This window comes from Pimephales promelas, chromosome 22, assembly GCF_988280905.1.
Source record: "Pimephales promelas chromosome 22, fPimPro1.hap1.1, whole genome shotgun sequence".
Lineage (NCBI taxonomy): Eukaryota > Metazoa > Chordata > Actinopteri > Cypriniformes > Leuciscidae > Pimephales > Pimephales promelas.
Genome location: NC_142790.1, coordinates 781,511 through 803,821, shown reverse-complemented (window position 1 = coordinate 803,821; position 22,311 = coordinate 781,511).

Sequence of the window (22,311 nt, the reverse complement as noted above, 5' to 3'; positions counted from 1 at the left end):
ACCAAGGGCATAACTTTGGGTCTACCATTAAACGCGTGCCATATTTATTAATTTATTTATTTATTGAATAATTTTCTTTTATAAATGGTAACATGCTAATTTGCCGTTCCTGTATTAGAAATACATCGTGACACTTTTATTCCCCACTTCTGAGGTAGGAAAGGGTCCCAAGCCCCACCTGTCCCCAATCAACCCAACGAAATGTTAATAAACTAGGCTTTAACTGCACATTACTGATCTCGAGAGTGCGCTGGTATGATCCATTCGTCGAGATAGAGTAGTTGATGATGCGAACGCCCTGTTCTCTCATGGGAACAAGGGCCTTGACTTCCATGAAGACACATGAAGGGGACAGCCTGAAGGGAAAGACCTTCTACTGATATACTCCACCCTCAAACGCAAAACGCAGAAACGGCCTGTGTCGAAGGAGAATCGAGACATGAAAGAAGCGTCCTTCAGGTCTATCATTGCAAACCAATCACGGGGACGGATGCATTTGAACGGTAGCTTGAGAAGGCTCCGATTCACAACTCGCAGGTCCCAGATCAGTCGTAACCCACCACCTTTCTTGAGTACAGTGAAGCAGTGTAGTGACCTGACGGGAGGGAGCAGCTCTATCACGTCCTTCACCGGTGGGACTGCGATCTCCGCCCGCAAGACATGGGCATCAGCTGCTCTCACTGTAGTGGAGTGGATGACCCGAATCTTGGGGGGACGCCGGGCGAACTGAATCGCATAGCCGAGCCTGAGTCCGAATGAGTCAGAGAGACGGACTGGGGAGCCCTAACCAGCCTCTCAGAGACCGTACAAGCGGGACCAGAGGGACCGTAGGCGTACCCGCAGTCGGCAGTGAGGGGGAACACAGGGACGTGGCTCCCGTAGCAGGTCTGAGTGTGCTGTGCAACTCTTACCTGGTTCCACAGCAGGACAGTTAAACAGAGACGTAGACAGCATCGAAGCGCTTGGCTCCGAAGCTCGCACCTTCTGCTCATCATATACACTGCAAATGATCACACACCAATGCGCATTGGCTCGTTTAGTTTCACTCGAAGTAGATTGGATCTCTTGCGAAATTCCTATTCGTTGGTCACTGACGTGGCGTTGGAGTGACTGACTGAAGGTGAACTACAATTAGTAAAAAACTAAACTAATATACATTTAAGTAACTAATGTTAACAATTGAGACCTTATTGTAAAGTGTTACCAGTTTCTCACATGAATATTACATAAGCTAATTTTTTTTTTAGTTTTAGCTGTAAAATGCTAGCCTTGGTTTGCCCATACTGCCTTTGCACAACTCAATTTTATTTACGCTCAATTTTATTTTATTTATGACACCATGGACCAGATTTTCGCCTCAGCGAGGGGACCAATCACAGAATGGGGAGGGAGTAGCAAGACGATGACGACATGTGTGTTCAACACCGAATCAGTTTGTTTATACCTATGGATTCAACATGGCGGCAGACGCAAAGTTACCTTACCAACGCAGCCTTAGATATTGTTCTAACACAAATAAACCAATCTTCACTCTACATACGTCTTCTGGTATAATTGAAACGACTGGCTATGCACAGGCGCATTTGATAGACATTCGTAGCACCCAATAAACAGCAGTGGGCATTCGTAAACCACGCCTCAAATACGAGAAAATGCACATATGGTTCCCAGACCACATCTGAATGTCAACGAGACGAGGCTAGTAAAGTGCATCAAAATTCATGCATTCTGTAATGATTGATGCAAATCAAGTGAAACAGGATTTAATATACATTTAGGACTGAACTTGTGGCATTGCATTTGTTTAGGCAGTGATTTTTGTTTAAATAAAGTGAAATCATGGTGATGTAACTTCAGGTAACGTGGCACAAAGTTTCAGCGCAGACTCTTGGCTGGGAAATCTGATGACAGCAACAGGGCCAGAGCTTACATGCGTTCCCCAGCTGATTGAGCGATATTGTGTTCCAGCCGAGAAAAGTCAAACCTCAGCTTCATTAGAGATCTGTGTGGATGCTCTCTGGAAGATAACTCAGCTCATAAAACTGCATTGCTGGTCAGTCCTGTATGTCTATTCCATCCTTGCTTTCCTCTTGTAGACAATCCACATACACAGAACAGTGTGATGTTTCTATCAAAATAATAATGCAACAAAAATGACAAAGATATTAATGCAAGAAAACAGGTCACATTACATAACTGCACAAATAAACAGACCATTGGCCTTACATAGAATTTGTTATTTTTATTTATTTATTTGTAATTATTCAATATTGATCTATTATTCAAAGGAAATACTATCGAAAATGATCATTACACTAATGTGACGTTTACTGTGTGAAATTGTAACAGTGATTCTCAATTTAAAAAAAGAAAAGAAAAACAAGAAAAAGTTATTTGGCCATTTGCTGTGACATTCACAGTATTAAACATAGTTACTTAAATCAGTGTAAATTAAAGCGACTAAAATAATACCATGATGATATAGACAGTAATCACTGATGAACATTTTCAGTTTTGATGAGAGAGAAAAAAAAAAACTACACCGAGGGCGGATTGGAACCTGTAACCTCTGACACGCTTGGCAAAACGTTAGACCATTTAAGAACTTAAACAAAATTAGCGGATCGATGTATTTGGGGTTGAGCAGAGAGGCGGCACAGTTTGACAAGGTTGTACCCGCGCTTCTGAAAATGCGCTTCCGAATGCGTCTCTGTCCCCAGCTCATTCCAAACCACTGATGCCCGTGATTGTACTGTCTCATACTGTTATTCTGAAGAAGAGCTCACAGAGTGGAATATAGTACTTTTATTTGTATTATGTGTTGCAAAATCTGTAATATTTGTCACCAAATGTAAAAGAAAAATACCAAAATCTTCCGAAAGCCTGGCCATCAGAAAGCACAATCAAAAATTGAGGAAAGGGTTAGAAATTAGACCCTGCGTGACATACAGTAATAACCCCTCGCCCACTGACCATCGAGGTTCAGCCTGAACTTCCCCTGTTACTGTGCTAAACATCGAAGCATGATCTGCTGCCATGGGGGAATATCGACAGACGGACGGACAGACAAACGGATGGATGGATGGATGGATAGACAGATAGATGGACAGATAGACATCTATACTGTATATTTTTCTTTGCACGTTTATATCCCAATTGTCCATGTTGCAATATTTCTATGATCTGAGCTTGGCATTCATTTTGAATCTGAAAGACAAATGATAAATAAATGTATAATATGAAGCAGTGAATAATGCATGACCAGTGGAAAGGCTCCGGCTGATGGAACACACACACACACACGAGAAAGAGAAAAAGAAAAAAGATAAAAAAGTCCCTGAACCAAAGCACAGGCAGACTGGAGTCTCTGTAAACGTAGTCCTGCAGAGTTCATTCAACACTCGTGTTTGCCAGCATGTCTGTCTATTTACAACTCCGGGCTCCTGCATGGAAAAGCCCTGTGAAGCAAATACTGATTGTTTGGCTGCTCTCCATGCAGATACATGTGTGTGTGTGTGTGTGCGCGCGCATGTCAAAAAGTCAGATCATAGTGGCACTGGCATTCATGAAGCACGCAGCACACAATTATCCAACACTACTGGGATTTATAATATCTTTTGCAGGCACAAATCAACAAGAATAGGGTTGGGCGCCCTGGAGGCTGACGAGGAGGTGCTGGTTCTGGTGCAAATATAACTTGCGTTGCGTAAAAGTAATGTATACGATTATTTCATTTACACATTTTAATTCACATAACCAAAACTTTATTTCTCTGTCAAGAAGAGAAAACAAGCTGTTCATTCTCTCCCTGCTCTTCTGTGATCTCCTCTCCTGTCTCTCTGAATCTTCATGTCCTCCCTAAATATCTTGAACAGCTCATCCTCTCAACTCGTTTCTTCCACCTTCTTTCAAGGGAAAGAAAGGTTGCCAGGTCTGTCCAACAAAAGTAGCCCAAAAAGCCCATCGGCTCTTCTCCATCGGGCAGCAGAATTTTGGGGGGTTGTGTTGGAGTGACGAAATTGTACTTTTGGGGGTGGAAATCGACCCACGGAAAAAAAGGTTTAGCCGCGGCAACAACTTAAAAGTATTCCAATTCCGTGGGAAAACGTGGACTGAGGCAAAACTGAGGGTAAGTCGCATTCCAAGGACCCTTCGAATTGGGACAGCCTTCGCCGTGCTGCTGTGACGCAATCGGCTTCAAATGCGGCTTTCGGAGGATGGGGCCCCTGAACCGGGACACACCTCATCAGCTGGGGTGAGGTGGCTGTAGACCTCACTCAGACCGTCACCACAGTCTTACCTTGAATGAGCTGTCCTCGAGAGTTATTACCATATGTTTTCAATTGTGTATAGACAAATTTAATTATTATTTGGCAAACTCCTGCAGGAGTATTCATATTTGTGTGTGTCATCCATGTTACAACTTCAGATCCTCAAGCTAAAACCCAGATGAAAATTCTAGCAACTTTGGCTGGTATTTGGATCATTTTAGGTCCCAGAATATGGGGTTCAGCACACAAGAGCATGCAGTTCTATCTGCCGTCCCTGAAGACCATATCTCTCCAAATTAGGGGTGAAGAGGTAACATTCCTGACACTAATTCTCTCCATGCTCATGACTCTCTTTTTGGTAGATTTGGTAATGATCAGGATGTGAGTGAGGAATTTTAAGGAGATGAGTCCAGGTCTTCTGCTAATGATAGAGACAGTACACAACCTGACATTCTAGCCAGAGTTTTTAGCGCTGCAAAAATTTTAGGTCTGGAAACCCAGGCGGAGGAGTGTGGGCTGAGGTCTCCCAGTACTAACCGTCTGTTTCGATCCCTGTTACAAAGCCTGGAATAACCCCAAAGCTGCACCCCTGTTCGATGCTGGTTGCAGACGTTTTGCTAATATACAATATGCTGCAGAAACGGGCATGTTGGGAATTCCAGCGTTGGAGTGTGAAATGACATCTTTAACACCCTTGGGTCTAGACCGGGTGACTGATGACCCACGCTGTCCTCGGAAAGAGTGCGATAAGACCTACAACTCAGCCACCTGTCCAGATAATGCCTTAGCCATAATTCTGGCTTCTTTACGGAAACTTATATATCCAGAGGATTGGGACACTATGGTTTTGGTCGATGCAACCCTGGTTACGCACGCCCAACTTACTAGAGACATTGGGGCCTCTATGTCATCTGCAACACTTTCTTGTAGACAGAATTGATTAGCACAGACCTCCCTGCCTGATACTCTCAGGAAGGTAATGACCTACATGTCTGTCACACCAGGCTGTGTGTTTCAGACGACACTTGATAAAGCAGAGCAAGAGCGACAGAAGAGAATCAGTGCAATGCATGTTTGGTCCCGCTAAAGCAACTCCTCATCCTCCTCATTTTAGTTTGCCACAAACAGGGGAGCTTGACAGAAGACAAAATACTCATTGTCGGAGGTTTGATAACCGCCAAAGTGCCAGACAAGCACCACGGCATTCACTAATGCCTCGGTCTCGTACTTCAGTAAGAGAAGCACCACAAAATAACCCGAATCCCAGAACAGAACAGTCAGAGGCTCATTGGTATTCCTCTGGACCATGGAGGACATCAATGTGCTGGAGCTGAGAGCAATCTACCTGTCTTTGAGATGCTTGATTCCGGTCCTACAGGACAACAATATGTTGGCAGTATATTACATCAATCATCAAGAGGCACCAGGTCATTGTGCTGCCTCCATGAAAACAGGAGACTTCTGTTTTGGGTCTACCCGAGACTCACCTCTCTCAGGGCAGCCTACATACCTGGAGTAGTGAACCGGACAGCCGATCTCCTCTCCCAAACTGGACCTCTCCCGGGGGAATGATGATTACACCGGGAGATGGTGAATTTGATATGGACCCGGTCTGGGAGAGCTCACATCAACCTGATTGCATCAGCTGAGACAACCCATTGTGGTTCTCTCTGAACAGCCAAAGTTGGCCTTTGGGACTAGATGCACTTTAAAACAAGTGGCTACCCTCCTCCCCTTCCATTAATCACTCATGTGCTCAAACATGTGGATCTGGGATATCTGCAGGGTCTTACTGATTTCCCCGAAATGGCCAAAGAGACATCCACTTCTCCTACATCTGGTACAGGGCCATCCATGGCCACTACCAATCAGAGCAGACCTTTTCTCTCAAGTGGAGGGTCAGATCTGGCACCCGAACCCTGGTACGTTACAACTCTGGGCTTGGTCCCGACTCAGCCCCTCTCTTGTCAGGTAGATGAGGCACTAATGAAAAACATAAACAATGCTAAAGCGCCTTACACTTGGAATAATTACTCAAGCAAGTGGCATGTGTTCTGGTGTCAGGAAAAATACTTGTGGTTTTGATTCTATTTTATGCTTTCTTCAGTCACTTTTAGACTCGAGAAAAGTCACCACAGTAGGAGTTTATGTTGCGGCATGTCTCATTTCCACAGTATTGTAAACACATGTTGGTTACTGAATTTCTCAAAGGGCCACGTCGCCTCTATCCAGAAAAAAAGAGATCACTGTCCTGGGAATTTCCCATGGTTCTACATCTACAATACTTGACTAGAGCCCCGTTTGAACCATTGGTCCACATAGATCTTAAATGACTAACATGGAATACAGTTTTCCGTCTTGCTATCTGTTCAGCAAAAAAGGTGGGTGTTACATTCTTTAACAGTAAGTGAAGACGGTCTGAGATGGAAATCAGACTATTCAGGGGTCTCTCTTTGGCCGAACCCGGCTGTCCTGCCTTAAGTTCTTAATATTTGCACGATCAATCAAGTAATCGACCTGATCCTGATCTCTCTTGGACAGAGCTTGATCTTGCAACCTTATGTCCAGTTCAAGCACTTCACACAGACATCAAGTACGCACAGTTGTTACGATATTCACACACTCAGTTGTTTTTGTGAACATTCAGCCTCGATACAGCATCTATCACATTGTATAGTAGACACTATTACACAAGCATACTCCAGTCAGAGCTTACCTGTCCCAGGGAACCTGGCAGCACATTCTTCCATGAGTCTGGCCACATCCTGAGCAGCACTGAAGGGGTGGCATTAACACACATATTCACAGCGGCATCAGCTCATCTTGCCAGGTATTACAGGGTCCACAACTTTGCTCTCGGCCACTAAGTAGGGATGTAAATAAAGATTTGTCAAATATAACATATCCCTGTCCTATAAAATATACACATACACTTTTTATTTATTGTTACAAACAATAGAGCAGCAGCTATTTTGGTATAAAATGGTCCACCGTCTCACAACTTGTTAGAGTACAGCGACTGATTTGACCTCATGTTTTTGTAATAAATTCATATTTATTAAAAAAAGCTTGCATTAATACCAACAGGTACAAGATTTATTTCCATCAAAGTCCTCTTAGTAAAAACGTTAAAGCAGGTAGAAGAAAATCTAAATGAAGAAAAAAAAAAGAACTGGCCATGCACGAGGAAGCCGGAAATTGCCTGGGAAGGTTAAGGAATGTTTCTCAAGGACATCACTCAACAATAGCATCCAAGCAATTGTCGTCATTTCACGTCTAATTAACCATAGACCCAATATATCCCGGATATGAGTAACCCACTTCTAGCCCAAAATAACCTTCAATTATGTCGGTTTTGCCAAAATTACTTGTGAGATGTATGATATTCCATCATGTAAGCAAAGTCAACAGTGATAACAAGGTGTTTGGTTTCATTTCTTTGACATGTACATATTTTAGATGACTAGTCTATTATCGGCCGATGGTTTAGACGTCAATTACATTTTCACAGACGGCCCACATTTTGCCTTGTTTTAGCCTTGACATCAGGGCAGTGTTTGGACGTCTTTTAAATGCCAAATTGTTTGCTGGGGTTAGACCTTGACATCTTTAAGAGCAGTGATTAATTTTGGTAGCAATTTATTTTCATTTAATGGCGGATGTATTAATGTCAGACAGACAAATGCAACTGAATTCAACATGGAGTTAGATGAAATGTTTGAGTTTTGTGGTTTATAATGTTTGATCGAGCAAGGCCATCATCAACACCGGATCCGATGTGTGTTTGGGATCGACTCAACCTTCACTTCCCTCATTCCCTCAGCGCAACAAGGACACTTTTATCTCTCTTTTCATTTGATTTCTTTGTTTCAAATAATAGCCTCTCTCTTTAGCCTGAACTGCACAGGGCATGCTCACTCTTTCTACTCCAGTGAACTTTCTCAAGGTGAGTTCATTTGTGGAAGTGTGTATTATTTGAAATAAAGCAGTGGAAGATTTCCAGCATTTCTGCCCTGGAAACAAAAACACAGTTTAACATCATTTCTGAATCGGTAAGTGTCACCGTTTATGAGGTATGTTTTCACAAGAGGAATTATTTTCTGCTTTTTTAATTAAAATTCTTGTTTCTTCTTCAGAAATAAGAAACAAAGGCATCTTCTACAAAATATCAAAATACATAAAGTGGCTATTGGCAAAACTATTATAACTACAATTATTTTGGCCTTCCACAAAAATCTGAAGCTGTTTTCAATATTTATAATAATCAGAAATGTGTAAACGTGAGTCTCGAGCAACAAATGAAGGATCCGTTTTAAACTGTAATTATATTATAATAATATTTTAGAATTTAACTGTATTTTAACTGTAACTGCCAAATATAAGAAACTATAATATAAGAAATAAATAAAATGTCAACATAAGAAAAAGTCCTTTACCAACCCCAAAATGTTGAATGATATAGTCTGTTGAAATGTAATATCCTTAACTCAACTTTTAATTTAGTTTGTAGAGAAATTGTAGATGAGATTGCATTCTTAAAATATAGGGGACGTAAAACTCCGTGGCCGTGGATGAATAATGAAATCTATACTGAGTATCCGTACAATGTGGAAGAAGGACAGGCCTCAAGTATCGTTCGAAATTTTCACAGTTGTGGCGCATCTTTTTGATCCTATTCCTCCTCGGCTGTAGTTAAATTAGTCTGATCTTTAAGGTACTACTATTAAATCTCTATTTAATAGTAGTTTGGTCAATGGAAATGTCCCTGCTTGTTTTATACATGCAATGGTGCAGCCACTTCTTAAGAAGCCTAATTGAGATCATACAGTCTTAAATATCTACCGACCTATTTCGAAGTTACCTTTATAAAATCCTTTTTACCTTTTATTTATTAGAAAAGGTTGTTTTTATGACAACTTGTTCTGTATTTGGATGCAAATGCTGTTATAGATATGTTACAGTCAGATTTTTAGGTCCCTTCATAGTACAGAATTTCCCCTCCTGAAAGTTTTTAATGCTATTGTATTAACAGTGGATTCTGGAAACGTAGTTATCTTCAATCTCAATCTCTTCAATCTCACAGCCGCCTTTGATACTAGTGATTATGGTATTTTTTTTATTTATTTATTTTTTTTTTCACCGTTTGTATGTTGGCATTAAGGGCACCAGACTGGTTTAAATAATAATTGAAGAATTTTGAGTTTGCATTGGAAAATGTCTACATCAGCTCATTTATGGAGTGCCACAGGGTTCTGTACTTGGGCCTATTTTATTGTCTTTGAAAATGTGCCCTTTGGGCTCAATTTTTTGTTAATACAATATTATTTATTAGTTATATGCAGACAACAGTCAGTTATATATTCCTATAGATCTGAAAGGCTCTTAATGTTTTGATGCACTTGTACAGTGCTTAGGTTAGATTAAAGCCGGGTTGGTGAGCAGTTTTCTTCATAATAAGACTGACTGTGTTGTTTTTGGACCCTCTTCTGCCTGTAAGCAAATTATAAATAGGTTGAACTCTATGTCAATAAGTGCTTCAGATCATGTCAAGAATTTGGGCGTTATCATGGATTCGGCTTTGGTTTTAGATAAATATAAGGAACCTTTGTTTATGAACATTTTCATAGTTCCTAGAACTATTGGCGAAACCAGCACTATAGGAACTATCAGTAACGTTAGTGTTCGCTGATTGGCCGAACGCACACGCGAAACACCAGCACCCCTATTTTTAAAATAGCTATATATGAAGACACTGATTATAGCCTGTGTATTTACTCCAGAAATGAACTATACGAACATATAAAACCGTGATTGATGTAGCTCTAAACCTCTACACTGAGGAGAAAATCCAACCCAACTTTAAGGAGACCAAGCCAAACATGATTATGTATTTCTGCTTCGCAACACTGGACAACAACCACACGGTATATGCTAATAACTTTTCATATACTGTCTACTTTCTATGTATAACAGTTCTAGACAGGACTGTTAGACAGATCGTAAACTATAATGAAGACGGAGAATGCGAGCCCTGTTTGTTTGCTCAGGCTCTGGCGTTCTGGCTCTGAGCGCCGTCAAAATAAAAGTCACAACAACGAGCGCGATTACGTCACTGCGGAGTTCCTACTGGCGGAGCGAATTCAACATGTTCCTTGGGGAACCATTAGTTCTCGGGGGACCAGTTTGTTCCTAGAACTATCCGGTGTGAAAGCCCCATGTCACTAATGTTGTTAAGGCTGTTTTTTTTTTTTATCAAATCAGAACTATTTTGAAGCTGAAACCAATTCCCTCCTTTAAGCACCAGGAGACTGTCATTCGTATCATCACGCATTGATTACTGTAATTCTTTATATATACTGTAGGTATCTCACTGGGTAAATGATCTTGTCTACAATTAGTGTAAAAATGACTCTTGACTCGTAAAAAGAAGAGGGAGAGAACCTCCCCAGTTCTGCTTTCTTTACACTGCCTGCCTGTCACATTTAGAGTCGAAGGTTTTGTTGATGGTCTCTGGATCCCTCTTCCAGTGCACATTAAATCTTCCCCATCCGTGGATGCTTTTTAAATCTAGTTTGAAGTCGTATCTTTTTAGTCTGGCTTTTAGAACTGATTGAGTGAACAGGATTTAATTTTGTTTGTGTGACTGTATGTAATTGCTTTTGTTGTATTATCTATGCTGGTCGGCACTTTGCTCAGAAGCATGCAGAGTGCAATGCACTATGGAAATAAAATGTGTATTGTGTTGTATAGTGTAAATATAATCTATTGCGATAACACTTTACAATAATGTTAGTTAACATTAGTTTATGTATTAACTAACATTAAGCGAAACATTTGTTACAGTATTTATTAATCTTTGTTAAAGTCAGTTAATAAAAAACAGCTGTTAATGTCAGTTCACACAGTGCATTAACTAATGTTAAGTTAAAAAATACAACCTTTGATTTTAATAACATATAAGTAAATGTTGAAATTAACTAATGAACCTTATTGTAAAGTATTGCTACTTCAACTGTGTAATAGCAGCTATCGCTGAGAATAAATGCTATTTTCACTAAGTGCAAATATTCACTGCCTTATTTTTAACCCCACACTGTAAAAAATAACCGTGATTTTAACGGTAAAACACTGTAAAAATGCTACAGTGCAAAACTTTTAATTGGTAAACAGACAGTTTCCGTACTATACACAGTAAATAACTGTGATATAATTTTACAGTAAAATAATGTTAAATTAACAGTTTTTGAACATGAAAAAGAACAACTCATTGTATAATTTACAGTGAAAAACCGTAAATTGACATTCCCACAATTCCCTGTGTGACACTTCACATTTTATGTATTTTTGTTGAAATAAGTATGGTTCACTTGTGATGAGCTGTGATTGCTGTAACTCATCACTGCTGTGATTGTTGGTTGTCAGTGTATTACAATGGTCTAAAACAGATATCAATACAGATATCAACACAGCAAGTTGGTAAATCCACATTTGATCAGAAATAAACACGGTTTAGTACTGTAAATTTTAAGTTAAGTCTGTAAAACCATTAATGTTCCTACCGTATTTTTAACGGTAAAGTTCTGGCAACCACAGCTGCCGTTTTTTTATCGTCAAATTTACGGTTTATTTTTTACAGTGCAGAATTAACTAGTTAAAGTGTAAAAAGCCCTAGTCTGATGTACAGCCAAACGTCTTGATCAATATACAAAATCTTTAGGCAATGAAAACAGGATTTAGTCCAATAGAAGGCTGAATGTTCTGTAAGTTTGACCGGTTTTGAAGAGGTCGATGCATTTCTGCTGAAGAAAGCAGTAACTCGTAGATCATTGACTCCGCAAGCAGAGCCTCACGTTCTCTGAGACTCCACATGCCGGCTCCGCCTGAAGGCCTGCAGTCTCTCTCTCTCTCTCTCTCTGTGTGTGTGTGTGTGTTCTACCTGTTCGAGAAGTCAGACGCCAGGGGCCTGCGATATGTGTGTCCCAGTTCTGTCTTCTCCCTCCGTTCCCCGCAGCTGCCCTGCTTGCTAGAATATGCATTACGGAAGTAAGTTCTCACACCGTGAGCCTGATTCACACACTCTCACACACTCTCACACTGCGCTGTACTGTACAGATTGTTTGTTTTTCTGTTTGAAAGGCCATTTGCCCAATTGACACAGTGGTACCTGCGGTCCAATTCGCTTTACGCTTTCCTAGATAAGGGAAATGATCTACAATAGGAGGAGGTTGTACTGTTTGTGCGCCAATTCCGATGTTGGAGAAAGTGCAGAAAAAAGATAAGAGAAGCATGCGGAGTGCAATGAATGGATCTGTGAATGCATAATGTACCGTTCATCTTGTTTGTCTTGCAAAAGCACATTGTTCTGTTCACGGTCCGGGTTACGACTTGAAAGGCTTTTCTTGTTTTGCACTTTGACTTGTTTTGCCTTGTACATGCAGACTCTCTGCAAACTTTACAGGGAAATATGACCTTTAGAAGAGACGAGAAATGTTAAAAAGAAGCATTGAAGTTTTCTGACATGCAAACGGGTGGGAGAATCTCAGCCCGAGATGTAAATGTTAAATGCCACAAGAGTTTAGAGATTTGACACAAAAGTCTATTAAAAGTTTCTGCTTATTTTAGTCTTCTACAAACAGAATCTGATCAGTGTTAAGCAACGTAATGCTTGGGGTCAACATGAAATCTGAGTTTACCCTATTTAGTTTCTTCAAATTTCCTAGAATGACTGCAAATACTAGAAAAAATCCAAATAACATTCATGAACATGCAGCTTGAGCACATTTGTAGCCGATATGAATCATACACAGAACATTGTGTACAGATATATACTTGATTTATTGATGGCATCTAAATCTAACTCTGGAAACTGTATGTTTGTATGTGAAATGGGATTTTGTATACAGCACAGTTCAAAATTGATCAAAAGTGGATACATTTATAATCCAAAAAAGATTATATTTCAAAGAAATGCTGTTTTTTTTTTTTACCATTCTATTCATCAAAGAATCCTGGAAAATAAAATGTATCACAGTTTCCACAAAAATATGATAATTATCACAACTGATTCTTGATCATCATAATCCTCATATTAGAGTGATTTCTGAAGGATCATGTGACACTGAAGACTAAATTCAGCTTTGATCAGAGGAGTAAATACAGTAATAATAATGGTAATAATTAGGGTTGGGTATCGTTTGAATTTGAACGATTCTGATTCCGATTCCTTGTTTCGATTCCGGTTCCTAACGATTCTCGATTCCGATTCTTTTAAGAGGCAGGGTCAAAAAAGTTTAGCTAACCTTGCTAACCAACGGCCTTTCTGAAGGAAATACTCCTTTTGTCACAAATTTTGCATTTTGCCAAGATTTCGTTTTTTTTAGAAAAGCGAAGCCACACTTTGGACCGCCGACGTAAGCTACTCATGTTCGACTCGCGCGGTTATGCCAACACTTCCGGTAGACGCTTCTTCGTTGGTGTTGTTCAGCGGTTTCTTCTTCCGCTCGGCGGACTGTGAATATCGAAACTATAGGAATCGAAATTTTTACTTTTGAACGATTCCGGGAAAAATTAAAAGTTAGTCTCGGTTCCAATCGATACTCGATTCTCGATACCCAACCCTAGTAATAATAGTATACAGTTTTGACTGTATTTTGGATGAGCCGTGATGAGCAGAAACATAAACACCAGACTTGGAGACTCGATGCACATTTTTGTTCCATCCATGTCAAACATATATTTCATGAGGTATTTTCCATTTCGTATGACTCTACAGGCACAAACCTGATAAATTTATGCTTTATTGAATTTCTCTTCAAATCCCTGTTTGTGCTGTGATTCAGCGGGCATTGACAAAGTGAAAAGAGGCTGCCACACAAGTCACATATCTACACTTTCCAAGAAAACGAACATCTATGAGATTTTTTTTTTGATACCAATGCAATAGAAAAGTTGGTTTGACAGGCTTTATAGAAGTTTACAATCCAAGAATAACTGTAACTGACAAGCTCAAGAGTCAAGAAGTTCAGGTGTGACTTTCCTGAAAAGAATTGTCAAATTATGAAACACCTGAAACGCATCGCCTGGTTTACTCTGATTGGCAACGCAATTTTCTCTTCTGTCTGTGTCTCAGGATTTACCTCCTTTACTTACAATGAAGAGCACTCGGAGAGAAACCGCTCCGGCATGGGACGAGAATCTAATAAAAGAAAGGTCAAAAATGAAAAAGGCTTTCGGCAAATGCAACTGGACATTGACAGGTATGGTATTTGCTTTGCAGAACCCCTGTGAGCGTGGAGGAACAGAGGCTGGGAAAGATGAGGATTTGCATGCGGTTCTGATCCGACCACTGCGGGAGACTGAGAGAGAAGAGCGCCGCTCGGATAATGACTTCACACCACTAATATTACCTGGAGAAACGCCTGCCATGGGATCTGCCATTGACTTGACCCGAAGAGAGAACAGAATCCACAATTCATTTGACTTGCAGATGTTCCCATGCACAAAAGAAATATAGTATCTGAATGTATTGTTGCACTGTAAAAAGGATTGCGCTTTATCTAATTTAAAAAAATTTGTGGCAACAGATTACAAGCAATATTTAATAATTCAATTTAGCAATAGAATTGAGGAATAATTAATCAAATTAATTCCTTAAAAGTTAACCATTTAAAAAAAACACACGTACATTTACGTCACCATTATGGTGATCAGTGTTTGTTTTAAAATGCCGGTTTTCTCCTTCAGTGATTCTGCTTGTTAACATCAGGTGTCTTCAATGTTGCCAATATAAAATTAAGAGTTCTTAATTAATCTTTGACGTCTGTCTGTTAGTGAGATATTTTTGTTAATTTTTGTGGTGTAAACTTTACCCATTTTAAATGATTAACTTTTAAGGAAAAATTTGATTAATTATTACTCAATTCTAATTTGTTCAATTTAATTAATAATATTGCTTGTAATCTGTTGCCACAATTTTATTGATTCGATACATGTGTCTATAGTTGCAGACTTGCTCTCGAATGTTCACAGACCGGCTTTGACTGTTCCAATATGGCGGACGACTTGCATGAGTCCATAGAAAGACAGTAATGAGGATCCATATCTACACTATATATATATGGCTGTTCCCTTCCGTAACTTTAACCGTTGGTGTCTGTCGCTGCTGGACAGTGTTTTCATGATATTTGCATTGGTTTACTGTGGACTATGTATATATAGGCTATATATTTATAAGCTATGTATTGTATATACAATTGATCCTATAAAGGTGGCGCTGGAACACTGGTCTTCTTTTGGCAATAAAATGGCACAGCAGAGGCTTAAACCAAGAGATGCTCATAAACCACATTTCAAATCCAAATAAATAAGCTTTAGTGCCCGCATAAACTTGATTATTAAATTCAAATGATTCTAGTAAACTAATGAGAAATGGCAGATGTATTTGTCATTGGACAGTGCTAGTGGCCTAATATGGCATAAAGCTGGTCTCGTGTCACAGACAGATGCTCGATAATACGATAATAATCAGATTCTCCACAGACAGGCTGGGATTAGTTTACTCAACAGCCGTGACTTCAAAGCACATGTAATTCCTCTATCAATAAAACCTCTAAACCCAATATGAAGTGGTAAGTCTGTCGTCTTTGTTCTGTGTACTGGGGTTTTGCATGTTTAGCCGCTGAGGGTAAATGTGTACATGAGGATGATGATGGAGTGAGTGAGTGAGTGAGTATTGCCATCAGGTGCTCAGTATTAACATATGATAATATGAAATAACTTTTAAGTTGATTTTCTGCGAACCCTCATATCTTATTCATGTGCTTTGAAAGACACATGATACAATCTCAGCATATTACGGTTTATGCCATCACATCTCATATGCAGCGTTGGGAACAGAAAATAGCTTTTGTGTGCAGCTCCACTGTTTGTTCACGCCAACACAGACACAATATTTCATTTGTGGCGTTTATATCTCTCACAGTGGGGTCGTATACTTCATCAATCTAACTCCAGCGTGACCGCGAGACGGGTGAAGAGCGAGAGTGCTGTTAGCAGAGAAAAGAGAGAGAGAGACTGAGAAAGACGAGTCGAGGATGCTGTCGGATCTCAGGCTGAATGTCAATGTGTATTTCAAGCTCCTCACATTTGACGTTTTTTTTTGGTCGTATATGAAAGATGTTCCAACCAGAAATATTGCTAAAAGCACTATATGGTGGATAAGTGGACCATTGTTCTTCAAAGTGCTATACACGGTCATGCATTATTATATATACAGTTGTCATCATTTAAAGTGGATCATAACCTTTCATCAAAGTTATATATGAATTTTGAACAATACCAGTTCTTGTCTTAGGACAACTTTGAACTTTTTGATCCACTTCAAATGTTGACTATATGTAGATGTATAATTATTTTAATGATCATTTAAATATCATTTTATTCAAAATATTGAAATAAAAATATATATTGTTTTAATATTATGCAAATTATTAATTCCGATATTATTTCATGCAAGTATACCAGTGTTCTTCTAGTATAATTCAGATACTATTATAGTTTTTTATTAAATTAATTTTAATTAAATTTTTTTTTTAAGTTTATTATATTTTTTTAATTTTATTTTATTTTATTTAATAACATATTTTATCAGAAAAAAAGTATTTTCATATATATATTTTTTTGGATTTCATCAAAAATATTTTTTATTTATTTTTTATTTTATTTTATAGTTATTTTTATATTTTCCATTTTGATTTTTAGTAATTTAAGTTTCAGTAATTTTGATGTTTTTTTAAAAAAAAATGTCTATTATTCATTTTTTTTTAGTTTTTGTTTGTTATTTTAGCACATCAAGTTAAACTAAAAATTAAAATAAAACTTTTTATATTATAAAATAAATTTACTTTGAAATCATTTTGTGCAGTTCAGATATTTCCACATAGAAGTGAGATGTTCTGATGTGGCGAACGTCTTTCACAAATCCACTGAACGCCACTGACAGTCCTGACTGAAGCACTGAGTGACCACATGATTATTATTATGATCTTTTCAGCCGTGATATAACTATAGGAAAGTTCATTTTCCGACAGCTGCTCCTTGACTTGAATAAAGCTATAGTCCCCCATGGACTCTTTCATTGATTGAGTCGTGAAAAATGCTTCCATTAAATGTTTTGGAGGGAGATGTCAGAGCCGCTCTTAGACCTTTGCTGACTCAATTGTTAGTTGTGGCCATTCCTCTCTCTCTCTCTCTCTCTCTCTCTCTCTCTCTCTCTCTCTCTCTCTGCCTTTCAAAAGTGTATGGCACTGAATGAAAAGTCTGCCAATTTTAGAAAAATGCACTGGCTCGTCCTTCAGCGAGAGGGTATTCGGCCGGAAGGAAGGAAAAGGCTGAAGTTATATTTCTTAACACATGCATTGTGAAGTGCCCAGTGTGACCTGTTGTCAGTCCTGTGGTCTCAGAGGCTCTCATTAAAACCTCCAAATATTTACAGCTCAATAAACACTGTTCCAAGGAGAGCCAAAGTCACTGCGCTACACTGCATCAATGTAAATTATTTAGCAAGTAAATACAACATTTTCTGCATGTATTTCTGCAAAATGATTTAGACAGACTGACGGATGAACAGACAGACAAACAAACAGACAGACAGACAGACAGACAGACAGACAGACAGATAGATAGATAGATAGATAGATAGATAGATAGATAGATAGATAGATAGATAGATGGATAGATGGATAGATGGATAGATGGATAGACGGATAGACAGATAGACAGATAGATAGATAGATGGATGGACGGACGGACGGACGGACGGACGGACGGACAGACAGACAGATAGATAGATAGATACAGTAGATAGATAAGTTCTACTAAAGTGGCATTTAATATAAATCTATAATACATTTTCATTAAAATTTCAGTTAACATGAAGCTATAAGAGTCTGAAAACATTGCATTGAGTTCCCACTTATATTCCTGTAAAGTATGTTATTTCCGTAACAAGTATGCTAATAACTGTCATTCACAAGGACCTTGTATAATCATTCCGTCCTAATGTACAGTTTTGCATTATTTTGTTTTCATATCCATGATTGTTACCGCTCTGTATCGCTGTAACTGAGGTAAAGTGGGAATGTTTGTTCATTCTGGTGGTCAGATATTTTGATCCAGCATCCAGACCCTCTCTGTGTTGTGCAAACCCACTAGTAAACTGCCTTGCCCTGCCAACTGAAACCCACACGACTTCACTGCAGTGTGTGTGTGTGTGTGTGTGTGTGTGTGTGGTGTTTCCCTGCCAGATATTTTGCTTTGATTGGAGCCAATATTCATGGAACAGGCAAAGCCTCTGTCTGCCATCCTGGACTGTGTGACGAACGACTCTGCTTGCCAAGAGTAATGATGATCAGCGACTGTCAATCAGTGCCTTATTCCACTATGTGGATATCAAATGGTGGAACATCACAAACTTACAAATTAATTATAAAGACGTAGTTCCCCCAAAAAATGAAATATCCAGCCCATTCTCACCCCCAAGGCGTCACTTAACTGACGCCTTGGGAAGCATTTGGACATGCTTCAATATCTGACGCTTTAGGCGCCCTTTAGCGTCAGTAAGATGACGCCCTAGGATCGCGTGTACCCTACCCCCACCCCACACCTAAACCTAACCGCGTCCTCTAACAGACGCTTTCCTTTAGCGTCAGTTAGATGACGCCGTAGGATAGCGTCATGTAAGTGACGCTAAAGGGCGCCTAAAACGTCAAATATTGAAGCATGGTCAAAGGTGACGCCTTGGGGTGAGAATGCGTTGAAATATCCCATGATTTACTCACCGTCAAGCCATCCTAGGTCTATTTTACTTTATTCTTTCAGACAAACTCGGACAAAAACAGCAACATGCAGTAGTGTCGGCCCAGATCCGGCTCACGTCTGGTACACATGGAATTTACACAGTCCAGATGTGGGCCGGATCTAGGCCTACCCTTTGTTGCTGTCTGGGGACTGATACTAAAGAATGTCCTGGCTGTTTATAATGGCAGTGAATGGGTGTTATTATTTTGAAGCCCCAAAACATGCATCCATCCATCATAAAAGTGCATCCGTCCATCATAAAAGTGCATCTATCCATCATAAAAGTGCATCTGTCCATCATAAAAGTGCATCTATCCATCATAAAAGTGCATCTTTCCATCATAAAAGTGCATCCGTCCATCATAAAAGTGCATCTATCCATCATAAAAGTGCATCTGTCCATCATAAAAGTGCATCTATCCATCATAAAAGTGCATCTATCCATCATAAAAGTGCATCTATCCATCATAAAAGTGCATCTGTCCATCATAAAAGTGCATCAATCCATCATAAAAGTGCATCTGTCCATCATAAAAGTGCATCCATCCATCATAAAAGTGAATTTGTCCATCATAAAAGTGCATCCATCCATCATAAAAGTGAATTTGTCCATCATAAAAGTGCATCCATCCATCATAAAAGTGCATCTATCCATCATAAAAGTGCATCCATCCATCATAAAAGTGCATCTATCCATCATAAAAGTACATCTGTCCATCATAAAAGTGAATTTGTCCATCATAAAAGTGCATCCATCCATCATAAAAGTGCATCTGTCCATCATAAAAGTGAATTTGTCCATCATAAAAGTGCATCTATCCATCATAAAAGTGCATCTATCCATCATAAAAGTACATCTGTCCATCATAACATGATTGAAGGGTGAGTAAATCATTGGGTTTTTGGGTGAACTAGTAAACTCTCCCTTTAAGTATAAAATCAATAAATAACCATTTGGATATAAATAGGATATGTATATATAATTTTTTTCCTCCAATCACATTCTTGCATTTTTCACCATGTAAAATGACTTGACCTTTGATCCTTCCTGTTCCTCTCAAGCAGAACCCAGCTGACATTTACTACAACACCATGGGCTATAATTAATTTTCCAAGGTACGGCGTATTCAATAAACCCCCTTAGGCTTGTAGCTCTCATTTGTCTAAAGCATATGCTATTAGCAATGAGTAAGTATTAGGCAAATTTATATTTACAAGCCGATGAGACTGTGGTTGCGTGGCAGAGAAGAAGCCAGCAGACTGAGATATGAGATACTAATACACTCATACTAATACTATACCGCCAACGATGATTGACAAGATCTTCCTGTCAGTGTGAAGGATGCTGAGGATATTGATTCCTCTTCAGTTTGCTAAAGCTGGTTATGGCACAATTTGTTTCTCTAGGTTGTTCTTCTTCAGATCTGTCCTTCTCAGTGTATTATTGCAGATCCTCCCACACTGTACAGAACTGCAGATGTGAGTTTGATTCACAAGAATTCAGTGGACTATTTAATCCCATAATAGTGATGATGTAACCTACCTTTCCCTTCATGCCACCAGCAAGTGAATACCCTTTCTCATCGTATTGACGTCATCCAACAAAGACGTGAAGATCTGATCTATTTTAGGATCTGTGCCGTATTAAGCATTCAGGGAAATCTGAGGCAGTGGGAAATAGGCTACGTGTTGAAGTCAATAATTTAATCTTTTAAAACATTTTTTTGTCCTTGGAAAAAAATCTTCATGCCTTAAAATATCTTGAATGTAACTCTTGCCTCATTTAGTATGCACGGTTCTATGAATATGCAAACTAGCCCCGCCCCCACTCACTCAGAGATCCACTGGTGGACAATCACACGTTGATCTGATTGGTTACAAGGTGGTTTGTGACGTCAGAAACACCAGCGATTTCAAAGTGTGTTTTTGAGACTGTCTTTGGTTCACTGCAGTTTTAAGGAGGAAATACTCAGCAATGCTGTCCACGGTGTGTGTCTTAAAGCGGATTAAACACACATATAAATAACATTAAAAGCTTGGTTTCCTTAAATATGCATGTAAGTTTAAGTCAGGTTATATCTTGTATAATATATGCACACTCTGAACAGGTTAACCTTTAACAGGTTCTTTAGATTATTAAAACATTCTTTATACTAAGAAATATATGGCTCTGAAAGAAAAGTGGCTATTTTAAGACCTGAACACTGAAAGCTTCTTTGGGGATCCAGACATGGTTCTTCTAACATCTCTGCTTTATTTTGAAGAGTATATTAAGACAGTGGAGTGAGAAGAAAAGTGCGCACTTACTGATAAATTGTAGCATATTTAGAGATGAGTTTAGCATGCAGAGAATGATGATGCATCCTGTGATGATGGCCTGTTATTACAGTCGGCAAGACAAGTTTATTTATACAGCGCATTTCATACATTATGGCAATTCAAAGTGGGATTGACTCTCTTCTGCAGCCAGTCTCTAGTGGCCAGTGGATGAACTGCAGTTTAACTCACTCGGTGTTGATTCGAGAGAGAGACGGGAAGGGTCAGCTTGGTGTCGAGTCAGGTGTGTCGGGGGAAATCTGTTACACTTCAAATCAACTTTTGTAATATTGGGATTCGCCTCAGTGGTTAACCTATGGCTTATAATAAATTAACTCTTTAACACAATTTTTTGACGTTCGCTTGGTTTTTGCATTCAAAAACACCAAAATGAATAAGTATAGGCTATTTTCTACCCTAGTTGAGAAACGCTGGGTTTTTATGGGCGTCTCGCACTGGACTCTAGGAAGTAAACGCCCACTGCTGTGAGTGGAGAACAGTTTTGCATATTATAATGAGTTTCGACTCACCCGTCGGTGCACTTGAGGGAAATTGTTTTGAAAAAGCTTTTATTGGACTAACAAGGACGTTTTCAGTTCTGAAACTTACAGGATATTCTTATAATATGATGACCTCTAAGATGTCAAAAGCTCAAGGAAATTTTGATTTCTCAGTTCATGACCCCTTTTAATCCCTATGGGAAAAATGAAAAGAAGAAAATACTTCCGTAAGCAGTGCCGCTGAATAATGTGTGTTTTTCAGTCTCATCCTATATGTGTTACAGTCAGTAAAGCGTCTCTGCAATGCTTTACAAAAGTTACACTTGGTCTTGCTATCTTGGCAGCAAAGTTTTTGGCCTAATGTCATC